This window comes from Cornus florida, unplaced genomic scaffold (assembly GCF_030987335.1).
Source record: "Cornus florida cultivar Cherokee Brave unplaced genomic scaffold, ASM3098733v1 CherokeeBrave_3.0.0_Hap2_Chr01, whole genome shotgun sequence".
NCBI lineage: Eukaryota > Viridiplantae > Streptophyta > Magnoliopsida > Cornales > Cornaceae > Cornus > Cornus florida.
Window position 1 is genome coordinate 21,717,728 of NW_026775571.1, and position 23,556 is coordinate 21,741,283.

The window sequence follows — 23,556 nt, forward strand, 5'->3', positions numbered from 1 at the left end:
TTAACCTATTTATAAATAAGACAAGTACCATGTACAACCAATAGTACTTTAAGATATCAACCTTAATTGCCAATATTAAAATACCATCCAAATGTCATGTACTAATAGATTTAGGTAACTAAAAAGAATAAGAGTTTATATCATAATAAATAAAGCTGCTAAAGAAGTTTTCACAAAAGAAGTAAATACAACCAAAAGAAGTTTTCACAAAAGTAGTGAACACAACCACAAGAAATTTCCACAAAAAAAGTGAACCCATCCAAATGTACTAAAAGTTTTCACATCGGCCAAGGAAATTCAAAAAGCACAACCACGACCCTTGCATCTTCAAACTTTCTTTTTTCTAGCTCTTTAATAAGTGCAACTTCAACTTGAACTTGAATTCCTTCCCATTTGATTTGAATTACCCTATATTTTTTATAAATTCATTAAGCGCACATTATACTTGTGAGATATATATTTTGTAATTGGCTAATTTCATTGTCAAAACAAGTCCAATCGAGTTGTAACTTCAGGTTCAAAATTCAAGATCGAAATTGGCTGTGGAATTGGAAAGTTGTTCAGGTTCAATATACTGAGATCTACAAAAAAAGAAAGAATAACACATTAGGAAGATGAATTTTTAGGTTAGGACACTTTCCAAACTTGGTATAAGTTTTCAAACTTACCAAAATAGGTGTCAGGCCTGTACTACAAGAAAAATAGTTTTTTACCCCGCACTTTTTACCACGGTTTTTAAAAAACCGTGGTAGAAGACCCTTTCTACTACGGTTTTAAAATAACCATGATAGAAAGTATATTTTTTAACACGGTTATTTTAAAACCGTGTTAGAAATGGTCTTCTACCACGGTTAATGGGTAACCGTGGTAGAAAATGATCTTTCTACCACAGTTCATGAGTAACCGTGATAAAGAGAGGGTCTTCTACCACGGTTAATGGATAACCGTAGTAAAAAATAGTCTTTTTACCACGGTTCATGAGTAACCGTGGTAAAAAAGAATTTATATTAGATTTATATTAACTCTTTCTACCACGGTTCAGCATGAACCGTGGTAGAAAGCGAAATTTTCAATGCTTACCTTGTTCAAAAAAATTTTAAAATATATATATATATATAATCAGTAGACAAATCCACACACCCATACAGAAAAAAACACACACACTGCTGGTCAGATCGAAGATGAAGATCAGATCTGGTCGATTGGGATTCGTCTTTGTTGATCGAAGCTAAAATCGGAGTTTCTCCCCCCATCATCTGGTGATACAGAACGAAAAGCAATGAGGCTCACCTTAATGTATGGGTGCCGGGGGCTTCCTTTCTGTGTTGATGTGACCTATTATTGTCGATCTCAACTATCGTTCCACACCGATCAAGAAGGTAAGTGGGTCTTTAGGTACAATGGTTTAGATAGAAGTCTTGTTTATAGCCGGTTTCTTGATTTCGATAGATAGATCGTTTGTTCATTACTCTTTCTCGAAGCCCTAACCTGTGAAAATGTTTTTCCCTCTTTCCATCTAGCCTCTTTCAGTTGGCCATAGGAACAAACCCTAACCCCTAAAGAAGAAACCCTAGGTCTGGAATCCTGTATTAGAGACGCGAAGGTGTGTTCGGCGATTTGCAGACGACCGCTACTGTTAGGTTTGTTTGCAATCTATTTCTCTCTGTATTTATACATATGGTAGAAAGACGCGAAGGTGTGTTCAATTTATATGCATGTGTTTGTGTTAGTATGAGTGTGCTTTGGCAATTGCAGGATTGGGATTTCTTAGGAGGCCGCTAGCCATTGTTGTTGCCAGATTGACAGCTCTTACCATAGCTTTTCTAAACGATAGGTATGTTGTTTAACATCTATTGTGTTGTTTCTGCTTTTAGAGATGCCTATTGTGTTATTTTGTTATTATGCATAGGAAGCCTGAACTTAAACTAATCTGAATGGTCTAAATTATTGGTTTCTAGGTAAAAGAATAATTCTATTGATGGGTTTTGTATATGTTAACATTTCATTTCTTGGAATTTGTTAAGTATATGAACATGTTTCTCTTTTGAATTTCTTAAACATCATATTTTGTAAACTGGGAGCAAATTTTTAGTTCTTGAAGCTCTGGATTGTTGTAAAACTTACTGGTTTACTAATAATGATGCAAAAAGAGATCAGGGGCATGAATAGTACTATTCTTTTTCAAAGTATGTAGGAGTTGATAAAATAGACTCCTATACAACTCAAATTCCTAAAAAGTCATAAAAAAAGGTTTGAAGAGTTCAGAAATCCTCCAAATATCCTGAAATGGAAATTATCCGACATAGCTTTCTTAAGCCTATGAACATAGATCTCCACATGCTCAAAGGTGTGCTTATTTCACTTCTACTAAACACTCTGTATCAGACATAAAAGCATCAGTTGGCAAGCCTGACAATCTGTCTTACTACCGCAGCCTCCTTGCAACATTCAAGAAGAGAATTTGCAGGTGACAAGCCTAGGCATAACCTTAAGCCTTCCAGGCTGAGAAAACCATATAAACAACTCTTGAGCTACCAGCCTCCCACAAAACTTTATAGGTTATACAAAACCTAAGTTCAATCCAAACCCTACCATGAATCCTAGTCAGCCCATAGAAAACCTTATTGAAAATCTACGTCGGCTAACAACCGTAACTTCTAAAAGAACCCTAATTAAACAATTGAAATAAACAAAACTAATTCAATTAAACATACCAGTTAATTAAAATAAAATAAATAATACACTCAATTCATTTTCCACATAAGCATACACCAATGGAAGAAAATAAGTAAACCAATACACAAATAAATAATAACAATTAAATAAAACAAATAAATAAATAAATAGATACTGCAATTACCTTAACTAATTAACAATAACTAAAACAATAACGCAAATGGCCAAATAAATAATAACTAATTAACAATAACTAAAACAATAAACCAAATGTCCAAAGAAATAAATTAAAAATGCAATTAAACAATTAAATAAAATACCAGGACTATCCTTTTAAAATTAGGGGTATTACACTCTTTCCCCCTAATAAAAGGAATTCCGTCCTCGAAATTCGCTCTGACTTTCTTCCCATAATTCAGGAAACTGCGAGCAAATGACATCCCCCCGTTCCCAAGTGGACTCAGCCTCATTGTGATGACTTCACTAAACACGAACCAAATAAATAACCTTATTATGAAGGATTTGATTCCGATGGTCGACAATACGACACGGTGACTCCAAATAAGTTGCATCCGGCTGCAACTTAATCTCCTTAACATCGATATGCTGATATCGATCCTCATCTCATAGAAATTTTCGCAACATGAAAACATGAAACACGTTGTGCACTCGATCCAAATTTATCCGAAAGTGCCAACCGATATGCTACAGCTCCAACTTAATCCGTAATCATGGTTGGACCGACAAACCACGGTGACAACTTCCCTTTCTTCCCAAATCGTATAACACCTTTCATAGGCGATACTTTAAGTAGAACCTGATCCCCAACCTGAAATGCCAAAGCACGAGTGCGACGATCGGCATAACTCTTTTGCCTACTCTGGGCAGTGCGCATGCGATCCCAAATAAGAGCAATCTTCCTTAATGAACTCTGGACCTAAGAATCTGCTCTCTCCAACCTTCATCCAATAAACAGGAGATCGACATGGTCGACCATATAATGCCCTAAATGGTGCTATACTAATAGTCTTCTGGTAACTATTGTTATATGCAAACTCTACAAGTGGCAAATAATCCTCCTAGTGGCCCTTGAAATCAAGAACACACGACCAAAGCACATCTTCCATGATCTGATTCACCCTCTCAGTTTGTCCATCAGTCTGAGGATGATAAGCAGTGTTAAGATGCAACTCTGTACCCAAAGCCTGCTGGAAACTCTTCCAAAATCCTGACACAAAGCTCGAATCCCTATCCGATATAATAGACAATAGAATGCCATGCAACTTTACAATCTCTGTAATGTAAAGTCTCACCAACTGCTCTGAAGTGAAGTCAGTGCGAATAGGAAAGAAGTGAGCAGATTTCATCAATCTGTCCACAATAACCAAAATGGAATTGTGATCCTTGAAGGAATTTGGCAACCCTTCCACAAAATCTATAAAAATGCTCTCCCATTTCCACTCTGGCATCGGTAGTGACTATAGAGCTCCTAGCGGCCTCTGATGATCAATCTTAACCATCTAACAAGTATTACACTGCGAAACAAAAAGAGCAATGTCCCTCTTCATACCTGCCTACCAAAACTGCCGCTTCATATCCTGATACATCTTGTCGCCTCTGGGATGAACAGAAAACTCAGAGTGGTGAGTCTCAGTCATCACATCCTTCCTCAACTCATCAGCAGAAGGTACCACTAACCGTCCCTTATATCGCAACCCTCCATCATCCCCAACATAGTTGAATGGAACCTCTCCAGAAGCTATCTCTGCAACTTTGTCAATGCACTGCTGATTCGTGAGTTCTACCTTCAGAACCTTGTGAATGATAGAAGGTGTAACTACCATGCAAGCCATGAAAGCATCCGACAACTCATCCACTATCCTTAAAGCATTCCACTTAGTAGTGAATAGAGCAGAGAGACTACCAACAGGTTGGCGACTGAGTGCATCTGCCACCACATTCGCTTTCCCTGGATGGTACTGTATAGAAAAGTGATAGTCTTTTACAAACTCCAACCACCTGTGTTGTCTCATATTTAGCTCCCTCTGAGTGAACAAATACTGCAGACTCGTGTGATCGCTGAATAATCAGAAGGACTCACCCAACAGATAATGCCTCCAAATACGTAAGGCAAAGACTACAACTGCCAACTCTGAATAATGTGTTTGATAATTAAGCTCGTGAGACTTAAGCTTCCAAGATCCATACAAAATCGGTCGCTCCTCCTATATCAAAACACATCCAAGACCCTACAACGAAGCATCTGTGTAGACAAGATACTCTATCCTGCTGTGTGAGGTAGACAAAATTGGTACAGAGGTCAACTTAGTCTTCAGCTCATCAAAAGCTTTTGACAATGTTCATCCCACACAATCCGTACACCCTTCTTAGTCAGATGAGTGAGTGGTCTCGCTGTCTTTGAGAACCCCTAGATGAACCTCCAGTAATATCCTGCCAATCCAATGAAACTCCGAATCTCAGTAAAGTAGGTTGTCCCCACTCCACCACTGCTGAAACCTTGGCTGAATCCACCGAAATTCACTTTTCTGACCCCACGTGACCCAGAAATTTCACCTCCCACTACCAAAATTCACATTTCTTGAACTTGGCATACAATTAGGGCTCACAAAGCGTCTGTAAGACTATTTGAAGATTTATAGCATGATCGTCCTCTGACCACGAGTAAATCAAAATGTTGTCTATGAAGACAATGACAAATTGATCCAAGCAAGCCCTGAAGACTCTGTTCATTAAATCCATGAAAACCGCTGGTGCATTAGTCAACCTGAACGGCATCACCCAAAACTCGTAAGATCCATATCTAGTGAGAAACGCTGTCCTCGGAACATCCTACTCCCGAACCCAAAGTTGATGATGTCCAAACTGTAGATCAATCTTAGAGAAGTACGTAGCTCCCTTTAACTGATCAAAAAGATCACAAATCCTGGGTAAAGGGTACTTGTTATGAATAGTAACCTTGTTCAACTCCCGATAATCTATACACAAACGAAGTGACCCATCCTTCTTCTTCACAAACAACACGAGTGCTCCCTAGGGTGAAGTACTCTTGCGAATAAAACCCTGGCTGAGTAACTGTTGAATCCGATCTCTCAACTCACGTATCTCCACTGGTGTCATCCTATATGGTGTTCTAGCAATAGGAGCAGTGCCTGGGGCTAAGTCTATAACAAAGTCGATCCTGCGACAAGGTGGCAACCCTGGAGTCTCCTGAAATACATCCGGAAAATCCTGTACAATTGGTATGCTATCCAATGATACAGTAATCCCCTCCTCCGTCTCCTACTTTATCCGAAACAAATAGGTGCTAGTGTCCCCGTTAAAACGTGGCATAACAATGACGTAAACATCCTAGCTAGAAATCTGAGTCTACCAATATCTAGTGTCATAGGCACATCACTCTCATGAAAAATGGCAGTATTGCCCAACAGTGTAGAAATATCCTGAGGTCTACTGCATATGTGTGTCACCAACCAATCCATGAAAATCCCATGTTTCTAAGTACTCCGTAGAGCAAAACATATAAGGTAAAACTAAATGCTTCACAATCATCCCATTTTTTATTTTTTATTATTTTATTTTCTAGATTATGTTCTAACCTGGGAATTCCTCCTTTTATACCAAATCTACCATATTGATTTACACAAGTTCTCTTATAAACTCCTTGGTAATCAACCTGTCTCCACACCATGTATTTACAAGCAACTATTTGCTTGCCTGTTCCACATACCCCAATCACTCCACTAGGATAATCATCTATTAACGCAACATAATCATCCCAATATAGTTTAATAAAACCATATATATTTAAAAAATGCTATCACATAACACCATAAAGATATCCAAAACCGCTAGTTCACTTTATTAAGAAATTTTCCAAACTATAAACTGTCAAACGAATAATCGTAAAATATTATTTAACATAATCCTAGTGTACGTGATTAAATCCGTACTACACTTACTAATACCTTCTCCATTATTAGTATTTAAAAGTACTCTTAAAAGAGCAATCAGACTAGAACTCTGGTACCCTCCATCTTGGACCCTCCGGTATCTCCTCCATCCTGATCTTCTTTGGGGTTTTCCTCTCTGCTTGGCTCAGCTTCGAGCACCACTGAAGTTGTGTTATGTCCACAGTATGGTGGCCAATCTCGCGCCGCAGAAACCTTCCTTGACTTTTACTCCAAAGTAACACCCATTGGAATCAATTCCTTAGTCTCCAACTCTGCCTTCTTGGTCGGCCTTCGTAGTGGAATCATCGGAGTAACCTTCTTCTTCCTTAGGTCCTTCTTTGCTATCATTGTGAACCACATCCTCTTGCTAGTGCCAAACATTTTGAAATTACAGAATAAACTCGACATCAGTACTTTCTAAATAAACCGTAAAGGAATACGATGAATCCTAAACTTAAGCTCTAATTAAGAGAAAACGCTACGCGGAAGTCTTAATACGAAACATCCTAGAGACACTTGAACCTAGGGTGCTCTGATACCAACTGTGATACCCCTCGGATCCGAGACATGGGTTGATCACGCCCAGGCCCAAACCCGAGGGAAATATTAGACAATTAATATTTTAAAACGAACACGGAATACAAAAATGAAATTTAAGAAATAAAATTTAAGATGAATGAAATCTAAAATAAAATCCTTTAAAATTAAATACTTAAAATCCAAAACCTTCAATTGTTTAACAACTCGGGAATCCATCTAGTGGACCCCTAAATAAGAAAATCGCAGCTAAACTGCAAAATTAAAAAAAATCCATAACTAAGTCATAAAGAGAGATCCTACATCGTCGGAAGAATGAGTAACTATCTCTGCTCAGAATGAACAAGCTCAAGCCTGGAACTGACGTACACTTGAAAAATAGGAGTGGGTCAGCCTACGAACAAGTTCTATCCTACTACAATTCAAGTAGAGACTTCATACGTATATACTTTCTAACCAACTCAACAATAGCTATATAATCCGTATATATATAGATATATATATATATATATATATATATATATATCCACACTATTGACTCTCACTGGACTACGACGCGGGTCTCAACCTGAATAGAAGGCAACATGCAAAATGCACCTGAGTGGGCATGACTACCTAAGCCTAACAGGGTATACCTCAACCAACATAGCCAGCTATGCGTCCTACTGCAAATACGCTCCCTAACCGTCGACTCTGAGAGTCAAGCTCAAATCACGGTACTATAAAAATATATTTAAAGTCTATTCCTATCCATCCGTAAAAAATCCAGTTAGTCGTTCAGCGTAATCAGCCGCACAGACTAACATATAAGGAGGACTCTATTTATTATAATCCGTACCCTTATTCCAAAATAGGTAGGACTTGGCAATATGAGCTAATCCAAACCTAGTATGCCATCGTCTCATACCGGTGCATACAATCCAAATATCCAGCAGTTGATAATACAGTCAATAAATGTAAACATCAACAGTTCCATAATTTCCACAATTGATAATAGAAATATTAAACATAAGCGTCAACTATTTCATATTAAGCATGATAACATTTTGTATATTAACAGGCTTATTCAACATTACTCCGCAAAATCCAATAATTGATAATACAGGCCATAGATGTAAATCAATTAAATCAAAGTAAACATGGAAGGATATGTAATTTCACATGCTTAGTTTTACAATACTGGAACTAAGATTGAGCAATTTAAAATCCTTTCATTCTAGAAATAATAATCTAATTTATTAAAATTATCTACTATGCAAATACAAAAATCAAAACCAGTAGTTGTCCGCAAATTCGCATGCTTATTTGAGATTATTGAAATATATTATCCATAATATATCATGGAGAATTTCTATTCCAAGTTAAGAAAATTTAAAATCCTTTACAACCAAGAATAGTAAACTAGCTTATTTAAACATTGTCTACGGTTCAAGTGTAAACTCCAGTTGATTTATTTTTTTGTATTACCCTACTCTCTAAAAGTTTAACAAGACTTAGAACATCTCTAAACACTCTACTATAGCTACTAACAGAATCTGAAAACTCCAAATTCCAAGCATCGTAGCCAATACAGTCACCGAAAAATGAAAAAAGGGAAACCCGACGAAAGAGCTTGCTCCCTCAAAGAGGGAGCCTGGTCTTTTAAGCTTGGAGCCGGCTCTACTAAGCTTGGTGCCTGATCTAAGACCCTAGAGCCTGCTCCATGATTCCATGGAGCTTGCTCTTTGTCTAGAAGAGCCTGCTCTTTCAAAAAATGAGCCGTCTCTCTTCCTATTCTTCATCGTTTTCAATTTTGGTGAGTTTCTGATGAACTGACCTCCATTCCTATGGTTCTTAGAGGTTTAAATTAGGTTCCAACATGATCAAGAGGCAATTAAATTCTTTATTCAATCACTGTCATCCATTAGAACATAACTATGCAACAAAAACTTAGAACGAAACAATTGTTTATTCTTGAACACTCACAGTTTAAAGCATTCAACCCTTTAATCCAGATTAATTCTATTGTATTCCCATGTTTTCCAATTTAATTAAAACCCTATATACATTAATTTACATGCATTCAATTAAAGATTATATAAGAAAACCTCAAAACAAATAGTACAAAATCTTACGAGTACGAGCAGTATTAAAACACAGAGACGTGAAAATGTTGTTTAATTTTAAATCATTATTATCTTCCTGGAGTTGTATTAGACATGCAAAGAACATGAGCCAAGGGAAAAGAGCTAGGATTAGAACTTACCTTTGAGATTCGGTTCAAAATCCCAACGTCGTCTTCTTAAGTTTCTCCGGCGAACTACCGTAATCCTCCTCTGTTCCTTCTCTGCCTCCACTGTCGTGAATAGGGTTTTCTAAAACCCTAGGCAGAACTTAATACTTACATTTATAGGTTTATACAAAACCTAAGTTCAATCCAAACCCTACCATGAATCCTAGTCGGCCCATAGAAAACCTTATTGAAAATCTACATCAGCTAGCAACCATGACTTCTAAAAGAACCCTAGTTAAACAATTGCAGTAAACAAAACTAATTTAATTAAACATACCAGTTAATTCAAATAAAATAATTAATATACTCAATTCGTTTTCCACATAAGCATACACCAATGGAAGAAAATAAGTAAACCAATACACAAATAAATAATAACAATTAAATAAAACAAATAAATAAATAAATAAATACTGCAATTACCTTAACTAATTAACAATAACTAAAACAATAAACCAAATGGCCAAATAAATAAATTAAAAATGCAATTAAACAATTAAATAAAATACCAGGACTATCCTTTTAAAATTAGGGGTATTACATTCTTTCCCCCTAATAAAAGGAATTCTGTCCTTGGAATTCGCTCTGACCTTCTTCCCATAATTCAGGAAACTGCGAGCGAATGACATCCTCCCATTCCTAAGTGGAGTCAGCCTCATTGTGATGACTCCACTGAACACGAAGCAAAGAAATAACCTTATTACGAAGGATTTGATTCCGACGATCGACAATGCGACACGTTGACTCCAAATAAGTTGCATCTGGCTGCAACTCAATCTCCCTAACATCGATATGCTGATATTGATCCTCATCTCACAGAAATTTTCACAACATGGAAACATGAAACACATTGTGCACTCGATCCTAATTATCCGGAAGTGCCAACCGATAAGCTATAGTTCCAACTTGATCCGTAATCATGAACGGACCAACAAACCGCGGTGACAACTTCCCTTTCTTCCCAAAGTGCATAATACCTTTCATAGGTGATACCCAACCTGATCCCCAACCTGAAATCCCAAAGCACGAGTGCGACGATCAGCATAACTCGTTTGCCTACTCTGAGCAGTGCGCGTGCGATCCCAAATGAGAGCAATCTTCCTTAATGAACTCTGGACCTAAGAATCTACTCTCTCCAACCTTCATCCAATAAACAGGATATCGATATGGTCAACCATATAATGCCCCAAATGGTGCCATACCAATAGTCTTCTGGAAACTATTGTTATATGCAAACTCCACAAGTGGCAAATAATCCTCCCAGTGGCCCTTGAAATCAAGAACACACAACCGAAGCACATCTTCCATGATCTGATTCACCCTCTCAGTCTGTCCATCAGTCTAAGGATGGTAAGCAGTGCTACGATACAACTCTGTACCCAAAGCCCGCTGCAAACTCTTCCAAAATCCTGACACAAAGCTCGAATCCCTGTCTGATATAATAGACAATGGAATGCCATGCAACTTTACAATCTCTGTAATGTAAAGTCTTGCCAACTTCTCTAAAGTGAAGTCAATGTGAATAGGCAAGAAGTGAGTAGATTTCGTCAATCTGTCCACAATAATCCAAATGGAATTGTAATCCTTAAAGGAATTTAGTAACCCTTCCACAAAATCCATAAAAATGCTCTTGCATTTCCACTTCGGTATCGGCAGTGACTGTATAGCTCTTGGCAGCCTTTGATGATCAATCTTGACCATCTGACAAGTATTACATTACGAAACAAAAAGAGCAATATCCCTTTTCACACCTACCTACCAAAATTGCCGCTTCATATCCTGATACATCTTGTCGCCTCCTGAATGAACAGAAAACTCAGAGTGGTGAGTCTCAGTCATCACATCCTTCCTCAACTGATCAGCAGAAGGTACCACTAACTGTCCCTTATATCGCAACCCTCCATCAGCCCCAACATAGTTGAATGGAACCTCTCCGAAAGCTATCTCTGCAACTTTGTCAATGCACTTTTGATTCGTGAGTTCTGCCTTCAAAACCTTGTGAATGATAGAAGGTGTAACTACCATGCAAGCCATGAAAGCATCTAACAACTCAACCACTGTCCTCAAAGCATTCCACTCAGTATTGAATAGAGCAGAAAGACTACCAACAGGTCGGCGACTGAGTGCATCCGCCGCCACATTCGCTTTCCCTGGATGGTACTATATAGAAAAGTGAAAGTCTTTTTTACAAACTCCAACCACCTGTGTTGTCTCATATTCAACTCCTTCTGAGTGAACAAATACTGTAGACTCTTGTGATCGCTGAATAATCAGAAGGACTCACCCAATAGATAATGCCTCCAAATACGTAACGCAAAGACTACAACTGCCAACTCCAAATAATGTGTTCGATAATTAAGCTCGTGAGACTTAAGCTTCCAAGATCCATACGAAATCGGTCTCTCTTCCTACATCAGAACACATCCAAGACCCTGCAACAAAGCATCTGTGTAGACAAGATACTCTATCCCACTGTGTGACGTAGACAAAATCGGTACAGAGGTCAACTTACTCTTCAGCTCATCAAAAGCTTTCTGACAATGTTCATCCCACATGTGACGACACTAGTTTTTAGGCCAGCGTGTCCTGTGATGAACCGTAAGGATGATCTGATAACAGATCTGAATGCGGAAGCGAAAATAGAAAATAAGATTCTAAGAAGTCAAAGTGACCTTCCATGAAGTCATGGAACTCAACAAGAACTGATGCGGAAGCAAACGATTGAAAATATGACAACTAAGCCCCTAGGGGCAAAATAGTCATTTCTAAAAACTGTAGATTCGGGTGCCACTGAGCACACCACTGGAAGGACAACGAAACACTAATCAAGATGGACTCAAGAATCGCATGATTCGGAGTCCGAACGAAGGAGAAACGGCATGACGAAGAAAAACGGGCACTTAAAGTAAAAAGGGTAAACTGGTAATTATCTAGGAAGAACCGGGTGCAACATAGCACACCGTTGGAAAGACAGCAAAAAATTAGTCAAGTTCAAAAAAAAATTCACTTGAATCGGAGTCCGGACGAAGGAGAAAAGCCCAAAAGAAGAATTGACATCGCGGCGGCCAAACGAGGGGCCATGGCACACACAGCGCCCATGCGCGAGCCCACCGGCGTGCATGCCGACACCCAAAGACATGGCTGGTGGCAGCCCTTGGCTGCTGCTACATTTTTTTTAATCTGCCCAGAACGGAGGCTTGAAACGGAGGTCAAGACGAGTTTTTCTAGAAAAACACGAAGAAGAAACCCCCCCTAAAATCATGTTTTCTATTCAACCATGTCAAAAGAAGAAAATAAAACTGATGTGAAAGGTCCATAATGCCCCTAGATCAGAATATGCAAAAAAAATGCGAAATGAATTGACAAGAGGCTCAAAACACAAACGATGAGGTTTTGCCCGGAAACGACTATGCACGCAAACGTAACTTACCTATTTAGACACGCTACAATGGTCCATGCCTTAAATTTATAGTCGATGCAAAATTCGGCCCCCCAACGGGCAAAAAGGCAAAAATGGACTTGGAATGGAAAACATGGAATCCAAAAATGCAAAACGGGATCAAATGACCATTTGGCCCTTGGCCACACTTCATACAAGATTAATAAGACTCTATAAAAGAATGAAAATGGAATTCCCACACCCGATGCAACCGTGGTGAAGCAATGGCTTGCGATTTTTTAAGTTTTTCATAACATTTCATGAAGTTAAAAAGTTGCATAGAATACAATATACATGTCATTGGCCTCCGGCCACATCTCATACATATCAAATACATTGAAAGGAGTGTACTTAAGTACATATTACATACATGGAATCAAATATACATATTTTGACATGTAAGTCTACAAAATGACATTTCATGCTAACATTTGCATGAAATGGAAACTTGAAAGCTACACGACATCCAAGGAATGTTAGGCTTCACGAACCAAGTCTGTGTACCTGAAATATGCCCCAGTATCGTAGGGGTGAGTAACATAAAGCTACTCGTAGGAGATGAGCATGCATCGACCTAGCATTTTACAAATTTATCACCTTAAGGTGAAACATGTTAAAGGGGCTCATGCCACCTAACGTCTATGTCCAAGTGAGACTCAAGGAGCATCCTAACCTACCTTAGAGTGTTTCTAGCATAAATCACATCATCTATGCATTTCAACAACATAGAAACATGTTATACAAAGCAACAAGAATCATGATAAAAATGCATGAATGAAACAAATAAAAGTTGGAGTAATCCGATTAATACAACGAGTTTATAGTTACCACGGATCACATTATCAATGTAATTGAACAAAGTCTAGAGGAATCCATACAACATGACAAAAGCATATTTGAATACAAGTTAACAAGAATTACATTATCCATGCAATTCAACAACAAAAGCGCATGTTATACAATGCAACAAGGTATAAGTTCTCAAAACCATCAACTTAGAATCTGAAGCACAAAATAACAGTAGTGGGTCATGCCACCTAACATCTAAGTTCTAAATGAATCAATAGGATCATTCCTAAGCTATGTTAGAACGTCAAAACACAATTTTCAATATCGATGCAATTTAACCAACATTGGAACCTCCAATACAACGCATAAAGCACAATTTCGCAAAGTTAACATCCTGTAACTTAAAATGGAACGAAAAATAAAAAACAACAAGTTACAACATCATCTAGTTATCAACTTGAAAATGAAATATGAAATCAAACAAAGTGAATACTCGGACGTCACGCCGGATCAGACCGACAACATAGTTACTCTAGGGTTACTAGCCCATGGGTAACCTCCCTATGTGCGCACTAGACCATATAGAGGGACTATCCCCCGTACTAGAACCACGTCCTAGCCATAGTCAAACAACGACATTCCTAAGTTTCCAAAATTAACAAGTTGTGCAACAGCGCATATATCAACAGGAATATGCAATCAACTATTTGCCAAGCACAACCAAATTTGGAAACCTATACAATACATACTATAAGTCCACAACTAATATGATGTGATGAATGTCGAATCTTCAGTGTGTGATTTGTTACACGCTATGTATGAATGATGTTAAATACGAAGTGTGCGAATCATTACACAAGGCAACAATATATTCAATAAGAAAAACATATTCTCATGAGTACAAACATAGCAACTATGTTATCCAATGTTCAAAACATAACCAAATGAATATACAACAAGTCTAAGTCCATGATTTGAATATAGAAACCACTTCTAAAACACAACTAGATCATGGAGCAAATTGATAGAATTTAAATAGATAAACACAATTAAATTCTCTAGATTTCCGTTTCAATTTCAATTAACCTCAATTTAATACATGTTAAAGGACATGGCATGGTCATCACCTATATCCATTCTAAAACTCAATTAGGTTGTTGGAACAACAAAGTAGAACTTTAATTAAATCATGCTAATTTAATTACCAAGGTTCTAAAACAACTTCTAATAGTCCCAAATTAATATATGCTAGTAACAAGTCTTGATCAATACAATTATCAAGTTAAAAACTTAATTAAGCTAAGGGGACCATTAAATAGATTTTAATTAATTCTTTTAATTAAAATCCTTAGATTTTCAAACTTAACCAAATGCTCTCAATTTAACATATCTTAGAGAACATGCCAAGGACTAGTGAAATATCACATTACAAGTTTATTTCATTCAATTTAAGACCATGTGACTTAACCTTTCACTAAAGTTAAATATCAATTAAAAGTTGCAATTCTCATGCAATTAATCCCAATTTAATATATGTGAAAAACTATACCTAAGCTTAATTTTCTAGCATGCCACAATACAATCCCAAGTTGTATATCACCATGAGGATTAAATCTTAAACAGGAATTTAATTAAACAAAAGATTTCAAAACCTAACCGAATATTCTAAATCAATTATATGTGAAACTATATGGCATATAAATCAAGAATATCAAGTCGGAATTCAAATAGAGTGAATAGTGCACTCGGGGCAAATTAAATTAATTAATAATTACTAATTTTCAAAACACCTCCAATCATTTTCAAATTCAACTATGTTGGAAAGCATGCTAAGGCCTAATTTAATATGCTAATACATATTGATTTTAAGCTAGTTAAGGTTATGTGAATTAATCTTTCACCTAAGATAAATATTAAATAAAATCTTTAATACTTATTCAAATATTCCAATTTTAATACACGACAATGATCATATCAAGGGGCAATATAAAATCATGCTACATGTTTAAACCAAGTCATGAGCAACCGGAAAAATTAGATCCCGTACAAGAAAAATAAATAATAAAATCTCTAGATTTTATATTTAATCATGCAAGCAAGTAGTATAAGCATCACAAGCATGCTATATAACAAGAATTTAAACCTAGAACATCTCCAATCTCAATTTGAGATGAAAATCCCAAAGGCCCACCAAAATAAAAGTGCTCCGAATTCGACGATACCGCGAGGTTTTGTCGGGGACAACACCGTGAACAAGAATTCGCAAGAAGCCCCATGAAAATCATAACTTGACCTCAAAACCAAACTCAAGAAATGGTCAAAACTGAATTCTAATAAGGGGGAAAGGTAGAGCATGGCGAGGGGAACAACAAACGTTAAGGCCGAAGACTTTCCATCAAGGAAAAGTGAACCAAAAGAGGAGAGAGAAGATGGCAGCACCCCTTGGGCTGCCATGGGAGCTCTAGGTCGTGCATGAAGAAGGGAGAAGATGAAAAATGAAATATCTCACCCCCCTTTTATAGAAATCTCAAAAAGTGCCCTGAACGGGCCCCGCCGGGTTCGAAAAAGTAAAATTTGAGCGAACGCGCTCAAATGGCAAAACTTTGTGAACAAAAAAGATTCAAAATGATAAAATATGAACAACGGAAGAAACGACGCCAAAAACCGAGTCCCGACCAGAATGTTATGCCCAAAACAAGTTTGGCGAAAACCGGGGCCAGAAACCCTGAAACTGGAAAACATCGATTAGGAGGAAATTTCAAGAGTATACAACTCGACAAAATGTGAAAATGAATCCCGTACGAGGATCCAGGCTCAAAACAAGACATTTTGCAATAACTTTCATTAATTGCACAATGGCTCCTCCAAAAAGTGAAAACTGCACTTATGGCCCAGAATGAAAATATCTTCCAAAAATATTTTCTTAAAAACCCCTAAAATAAAATATTTTCAAAAGGTATTTACGAAAAACACCCCAAGAAAAGAAAATAATTTCAAAGAACTTTGCATCCATGCCCCTATGGGCACCGGGAGCAACCAAAGTACTTTCTTGCAAAAGTAAAGAAACATATTTCGTGGAAACCACTCACGATAAGGATACGTGAAGTCAAAAACCAACTCCAAGCTTGAAAAGTGAGGTTGTGCCAAAAACTGACAAACGGAGATAAGACGAAATAAGGAAAAGGACGAAATAGCGCATAGTATCAAAAAACGAAAAATGTGAAAATGACTCGGTCCTCAATGGAAGTAGTCAATCACATGAAAGAGTCTCAGAAACCAATTCTGAGCACTCAAGATGACACTAAGTGACCCGAAACAGAGCTCAGAAAGGAAAATTAAACGAAAAAAATTCATTCATAAAATTTCAGGAAAAAGGAAAGGAAGGCAAATGACCGGGTCGTTACACCACACAATCTGTAAACCCTTCTTAGTCAGATGAGTGAGTGGTCTCACTGTCTTTGAGAACCCCTGGATGAACCTCCTATAATATCCTGCCAATCCGAGGAAACTCTGAATCTCGGTAGGTGAAGAAAGCTGTCCCCACTCCACCACTACTAAAACCTTGGCTGAATCCACCGAAATTCCCCTTTCTGACCCCACGTGACCCAGAATTTTCACCTCCCGCTGCTAAAATTCACATTTCTCGAACTTGGCATACAACTGGTGCTCACGAAGCGTCTGCAACACTATTTAAAGATTTATAGCATAATCGTCCTCTGACCGCGAGTAAATTAAAATGTCGTCGATGAAGACAATGACAAATTAATCCAAGTAAGCCCTGAAGACTCTGTTCATTAAATCCATGAAAACCGCTGGTGCATTAGTTAACCCGAACGGCATCACCAGAAACTCGTAAGATCCATATCTAGTGAGAAATGCTGTCCTCGGAACATCCTGCTCCCGAACTCGAAGTTGATGATGTCCAAACTGCAAATCAATCTTAGAGAAGTACGTAGCTCCCTTTAACTGATTAAAAAGATCATAAATCATGGGTAAAGGGTACTTGTTACGAATAGTAACCTTGTTCAACTCCCGATAATCTATACAAAACCGAAGTGACCCTTCCTTCTTCTTCACAAACAACACCGGTGCTCCCCAGGGTGAAGTACTCCTGCGAATAAAATCCTAGCTGAGTAACTGCTGAATCTGATCTCTCAACTCACGCATTTCCACTAGTGTCATCCTATACGGTGTTCTAGCAATAGGCGCAGTGCCTAGAGCTAAGTCTATAACAAAGTCGATCCTACGACTAGGTGGCAACCCTGGAGTCTCCTAAAATACATCCAAAAAATCCTGTACAATTGGTATGCTATCCAATGATACAGTAATCCCCTCATCCGTCTCTTACTCTATCCGAAACAAATAGGTGATAGTGTCCCCGTTAAAACGTGGCATAACAATGAAGTAAACATCCTGACTATGTATGGTAACCACAATAGACCCATCCAAAACAAATAACTTGAACATGGTAGTGATAACCAATGCATCCCAAGTATCACGTCATAAGTGTGCATGTCCAGGACAAAAAGATTGGCTAGAAATCCGAGTCTACCAATATCTAGTGTCACAAGCACATCACTCTCATGAAAAATGGCAGTATTGCCCAACATTGAAGAAATATCCTGAGGTCTACTGTATATGTGTATCACCAACCAATCCATTGAAAATCCCATGTTTCTAAGTATTCCGTAGAGCAAAACACATAAGGCAAAACGAAATGCTCCACAACCATCCCATTTTTTTATTTTTATTTTTTAGATTATGTTCTAACCTGGGAATTCCTCCTTCTATACCAAATCTACCATATTGATTTACACAAGTTCTCTTATAAACTCCTTGGTAATCAACTTGTCTCCACACCATGTATTTAGAAGCAACTATTTGCTTGCCTGTTCCACATACTGTAACGACCCAGTTATTTGCCTTCCTTTCCTTTTTCTTGAAATTTTATAAATGAATTTTTTTCGTTTAATTTTCTTTTTTGAGCTCTATTTCATGTCGCTTAGTGTCATCTCGAGTGCTCAGAATTGGTTTCTGAGACTCTTTCATGTGAATTGACAACTTCCTTTGAGGATCGAGTCATTTTCGCAGTTTTTGTTTTTCGACACTATTCACTTTTCGTCATTTTCCCTATTTTGTCTTTTCCCCGTTTGACACTTTGTTGGCGTAACCACACTTCTTGTGTTCGAAGTTGGTTTTTGACTTCATGTATCTCCATCTTGAGTGGTTTCCACGAAATACGTATCTTTACTTTTGCAAGAAAGTACTCTGGTTGCTCCCGGTGTCCATAGGGGCATGGATGCAAAGTTCTTTGAAATTATTTTCTTTTCTTGGGGTGTTTTTCGTAAATATCTTTTGAAGATATTTTATTTCAGATTTTAAGAAAATATTTTTGGAAGATATTTTTATTCTGCGCCATAAGTGCAGTTTGCACTTTTTGGATGGGCCATTATGCAATTAATGAAAGTTATTGCAAAATGTCTTGTTTTGAAACTGGATCCTCGTACGGGATTCATTTTCACATTCATCGAGTTGTGTACTCTTGGAATTTCCTCCTGGTCGATGTTTTCCAGTTTCAGGGTTTTTGGCCCTAGTTTGCGCCAAACTTGTTTTGGGCATAACTTTCTGCTCGGGACTTAGTTTTTGACGCCGTTTCTTCCTTTATTCATATTTTATCATTTTGAATCTTTTTGTTCATAAAGTTTTGCCATTTGAGCGTGTCTACTCAAATTTTACTTTTTCGGACCCGACGGGGCCCGTTCGAGGCACTTTTTGAGATTTCTATAAAAGGGGGGTGAGATATTTCATTTTTCATCTTCTCCCCTCTTCATGCACGACCTGGAGCTCCCATGGCAGCCCAAGGGGTGCTGCCATCTTCTCTCTCCTCTTTTGGTTCACTTTTCCTTGATGGAAAGTCTTCGGCCTTAACGTTTGTTGTTCCCCTCGCCGTGCTCTACCTTTCCCCCTTATTAGAATTCAGTTTTAACCATTTCTTGAGTTTGGTTTTGAGGTCAAGTTATGATTTTGATGGGGCTTTCATGGGGGTTATGTTCACGGCGTTGTCCCCGACAAAACCTAGTAGTTTCGTCGGATTCAGAGCCGTTCCATTTTAATGGCATTTGAGATTTTTATCTCAAATTGAGGTAGGAGATGTTCTAGGTTTAAATTCTTGTTATATAGCATGCTTGTGATGCTTATAATACTTGTTTGCATGATTAAATATGAAATCTAGAGATTTTATTATTTGTTTTTCTTGTACGAGATCTAATTTTTCCGGTTACTCATGACTTGGTTTAAACATGTAGCATGATTTTATATTGCCCCTTGATATGCTCATTGTCGTGTATTAAAATTGTAACATTTGAATAAGTATTAAAGATTTTATTTAATATTTATCTTAGGTGAAAGATTAATTCGCATGGCCTTAACTAGCTTAAAATCAATATGTGTTAGCATATTACGTTAGGCCTTAGCATGCTCTCCAACATAGTTGAATTTGAAGGTGATTGGAGGTGTTTTGAAAATTAGTAATTATTAATTAATTTGATTAATTAATTTACCCCGAGTGCACTATTCACTCTATTTAAATTCCGACTTGATATTCTTGATTTACATGCCATATAGCTTCACATATATTTGATTTAGAATATTCGGTTAGGTTTTGAAACCTTTTATTTAATTAAATTCCATGTTTAAGATTTAATCCTCATGGTGATATACAACTTGGAATTGTATTGTGGCATTCTAGAAAATTAAGTTTTGGTATAATTGTTTACATGTATTAAATTGGGATTTATTGCATGAGAATTGCAACTTTTATTTTATATTGAACTTTAGTGAAAGTTTAGTTCACATGGTCTTAAATTGAATGAAATAAGCTTGTAAAGTGATATTACATTCGTCCTTGGCATGTTCTCTAAGATATGTTAAATTGAGAGCATTTGGTTAAGTTTAAAAATCTAAAGATTTTAATTAAAAGAATTAATTAAAATCTATTTTGTGGTCCCATTAGCTTAATTAAGATTTTAACTTGATATTTGTATTGGCCATGACTTGTTTACTAATATATATTAATTGTGGACCATTTGAAGTTGCTTTAGAACCTTGGTAATTAAATTGGCATGATTTAATTAAAGTTCTACTTTGTTGTTCCAACAACCTAATTGAGTTTTAGAATGGATATAGGTGATGACCACGCCATGTCCTTTAACATGTATTAAATTGAGGTTATTTGGAATTGAATCAGAATCTAGAGAATTTAATTGTGTTTATCTATTTAAATTCTATCAATTTGCTCCATGATCTAATTGTGTTTTAGAAGTGGTTTCTATATTCAAATCATGGACTTGGACTTGTTGTATATTCATTTGGTTATGTTTTAAACATTGGATAACATAGTTGCTATGTTTGTATTCATGAGAATATGTTTTCCTTATTGAATATATTGTTGCCATGTGTAATGATTTGCACACTTCGTGTTTAACATCTTTCATGCATAGCGTGTAACGAATCGCATACTAAAGATTCAAGATTCATCATATCATATTAGTTGTGGATTTAGAGTATGTATTGTATAGGTTTCCAAATTTGGTTGTGCTTAGTAGATAGTTGATTATCTTGCATATTCCTGTTGATATATGCGTTGTTGCACAACTTGTTGATTTTGGAAACTTGGGGATGTCATTGTCTGACTATGGCTAGGACATGGTTCTAGTACGGGGGATAGTCCCTCTATATATAGTCTAGTGCGCACATAGGGAGGTTACCCATAGGCTAGTAACCCTAAAGTAACTATGTTGTCGGTCTGATCCAGCGTGACGTCCGAGTATCCACTTTGTTTGATTTCGCATTTCATTTTCAAGTTGATAACTAGATGATGTTGTAACTTGTTGTTTCTTATTTGTCGTTCCATTTTAAGTTACAGGATGTTAACTTTGCGAAATTGTGCTTTATACGTTGTATTGGAAGTTTAATGTTGGTTAAATTGCATCGATATTGAAAATCGTGTTTTGACGTTCTAATAATGCTTAGGATTGATCCTATTGATTCATTAATAACATAGACGTTAGGTAGCATGAACCACTACTGTTATTTTGTGCTTTAGATTCTAAGTTGATGGCTTTGAGAACTTAAACCTTGTTGTATTGTATAACATGCTCTTTTGTTGTTGAATTGCATGGATAATGTGATTCTTGTTAACTTGTATTCAAATATGCTTTTGTCATGTTGTATGGATTACTCTAGACCTAGTTCAATTGTATTGAAAATGCAATTCATGTTAATCTATGCTCAAGCATTCCTCTTGTCGTGTTCTTTGGATTATCCCAACCATGATTCATTTCATACACATATGTATATCATGATTCTTGTTGCTTAGACTCTAAGGTAGCTTAGGATGCTCCCCGAGTCTCACTTGGACATAGACGTTAGGTGGCATGAGCCTATTTAACATGTTTCACCTTAAGGTGATAAATTTGTAAAATGCTAGGTCGATGCATGCTCATCTCCTACGAGTAGCTTTATGTTACTCACCTCTACGATACTGGGGCATATTTCAGGTATGAAGACTTGGTTCATGATGCCTAGCATTCCTTGGATGTCGTGTAGCTTTCAAGTTTCCATTTCATGCAAATGTTAGCATGAAATGTCATTTTGTAGACTTATATGTCAAAATATGTATATTTGATTCCATGTATGTAATGTGTACATAAGTGTACTCCTATCAATGTATTTGACATGTATGAGATGAGGCTGGAGGCCAATGACATGTGTATTGTATTCTATACAACTTTTTAACTTAATGAAATATTATGAAAACCTTGAAAAATCGCAAGTCATTGCTTCACTATGGTTGCATCGGGTGTGGGAATTCCATTTTCATTCTTTTACAGGGTCTTATTAATCTTGTATGAAGTGTGGCCAAGGGCCATACGGTCATTTGATCCCGTTTTGTATTTTTGGATTTCGAGTTTTCATTTCAAGTTCCATATTTGCCTTTTTGCCTGTTGGGGGGTTGGATTTTGTATCGGTGGTATATTTAAGTCATGGACCATTGTAGCACGTCCAAATAGGTAAGTTACGTTTGCGTGCATGGTCGTTTCTGGGCAAAACCTTATCGTTTGTGTTTTGAGCCTCTTGTGAATTCATTTCGTATTTTTTTTGCATATTCTGATCTAGGGGCATTATGGACCTTTCACTATGGTTTTATTTTCTTCTTTCAACATGGTTGAATAGAAAACATGATTTTAGGGGGGTTTCTTTTCTGTGTTTTTCCAGAAAATGTCGTCTTGATATTAGAAATCGCTTACGAAGTTCAGCTCTCAGTTTTCCAACTTAGCAGCTTTTTGGACCTCCATGACCAGATTTCACGGAAGGGCATTTCGGGCATTCTATATTACGTTTTTTTTTAATTCTCTCATGATTCACGTAGAAAATTCAATTTTGAGGGGGGTTTCTTCTTTGTGTTTTTCCAGAAAAATTGATCTTCTAGCCCGTTTTTGCTCTCAGTTGCAGACAGTCACTGTAGCAACTTTTAACCCTCTTGTTCAATTCTGATCTAGGGGCATTTTGGGGATTTCACAGTGAGTTTTTTTCAATTCCGTCCACAAGGTCGGGTAGAAAACTCGATTTTAGGGGGGTTCTCTTCTTCTTGTTTTTCCAGAAAAAATCGTCTTGACCTCCGTTTCAAGCCTCAGTTCTGGGCAGATCAAAAAAAAAATGTAGCAGCAGCCAAGGGCTGCCACCAGCCACGTCTTTGGGCGCCGGCATGCGCGCCGGTGGGCTCGTGCGTGGGCGCCGTGTGCGCCATGGCCTTCGTCGGGCCGCCGCGACGTCTCAACTTCAAACCCTCATTTCTCCCTCGTCCGGACTCC

The 23,556-nt window shown here is 37.3% G+C and overlaps 1 long non-coding RNA gene across 1 annotated transcript; it reads left to right on the forward strand.

Annotated features, from left to right (window-relative positions):
• The first annotated feature begins 1,151 nt into the window (after positions 1-1,151).
• LOC132315147 (uncharacterized) lies at positions 1,152-22,509 on the forward strand. Its single transcript, XR_009483747.1, has 4 exons — positions 1,152-1,379; positions 1,521-1,640; positions 1,756-1,834; positions 22,243-22,509. It is a non-coding gene; the product is annotated as an uncharacterized LOC132315147 (long non-coding RNA).
• Positions 22,510-23,556: the final 1,047 nt, after the last annotated feature.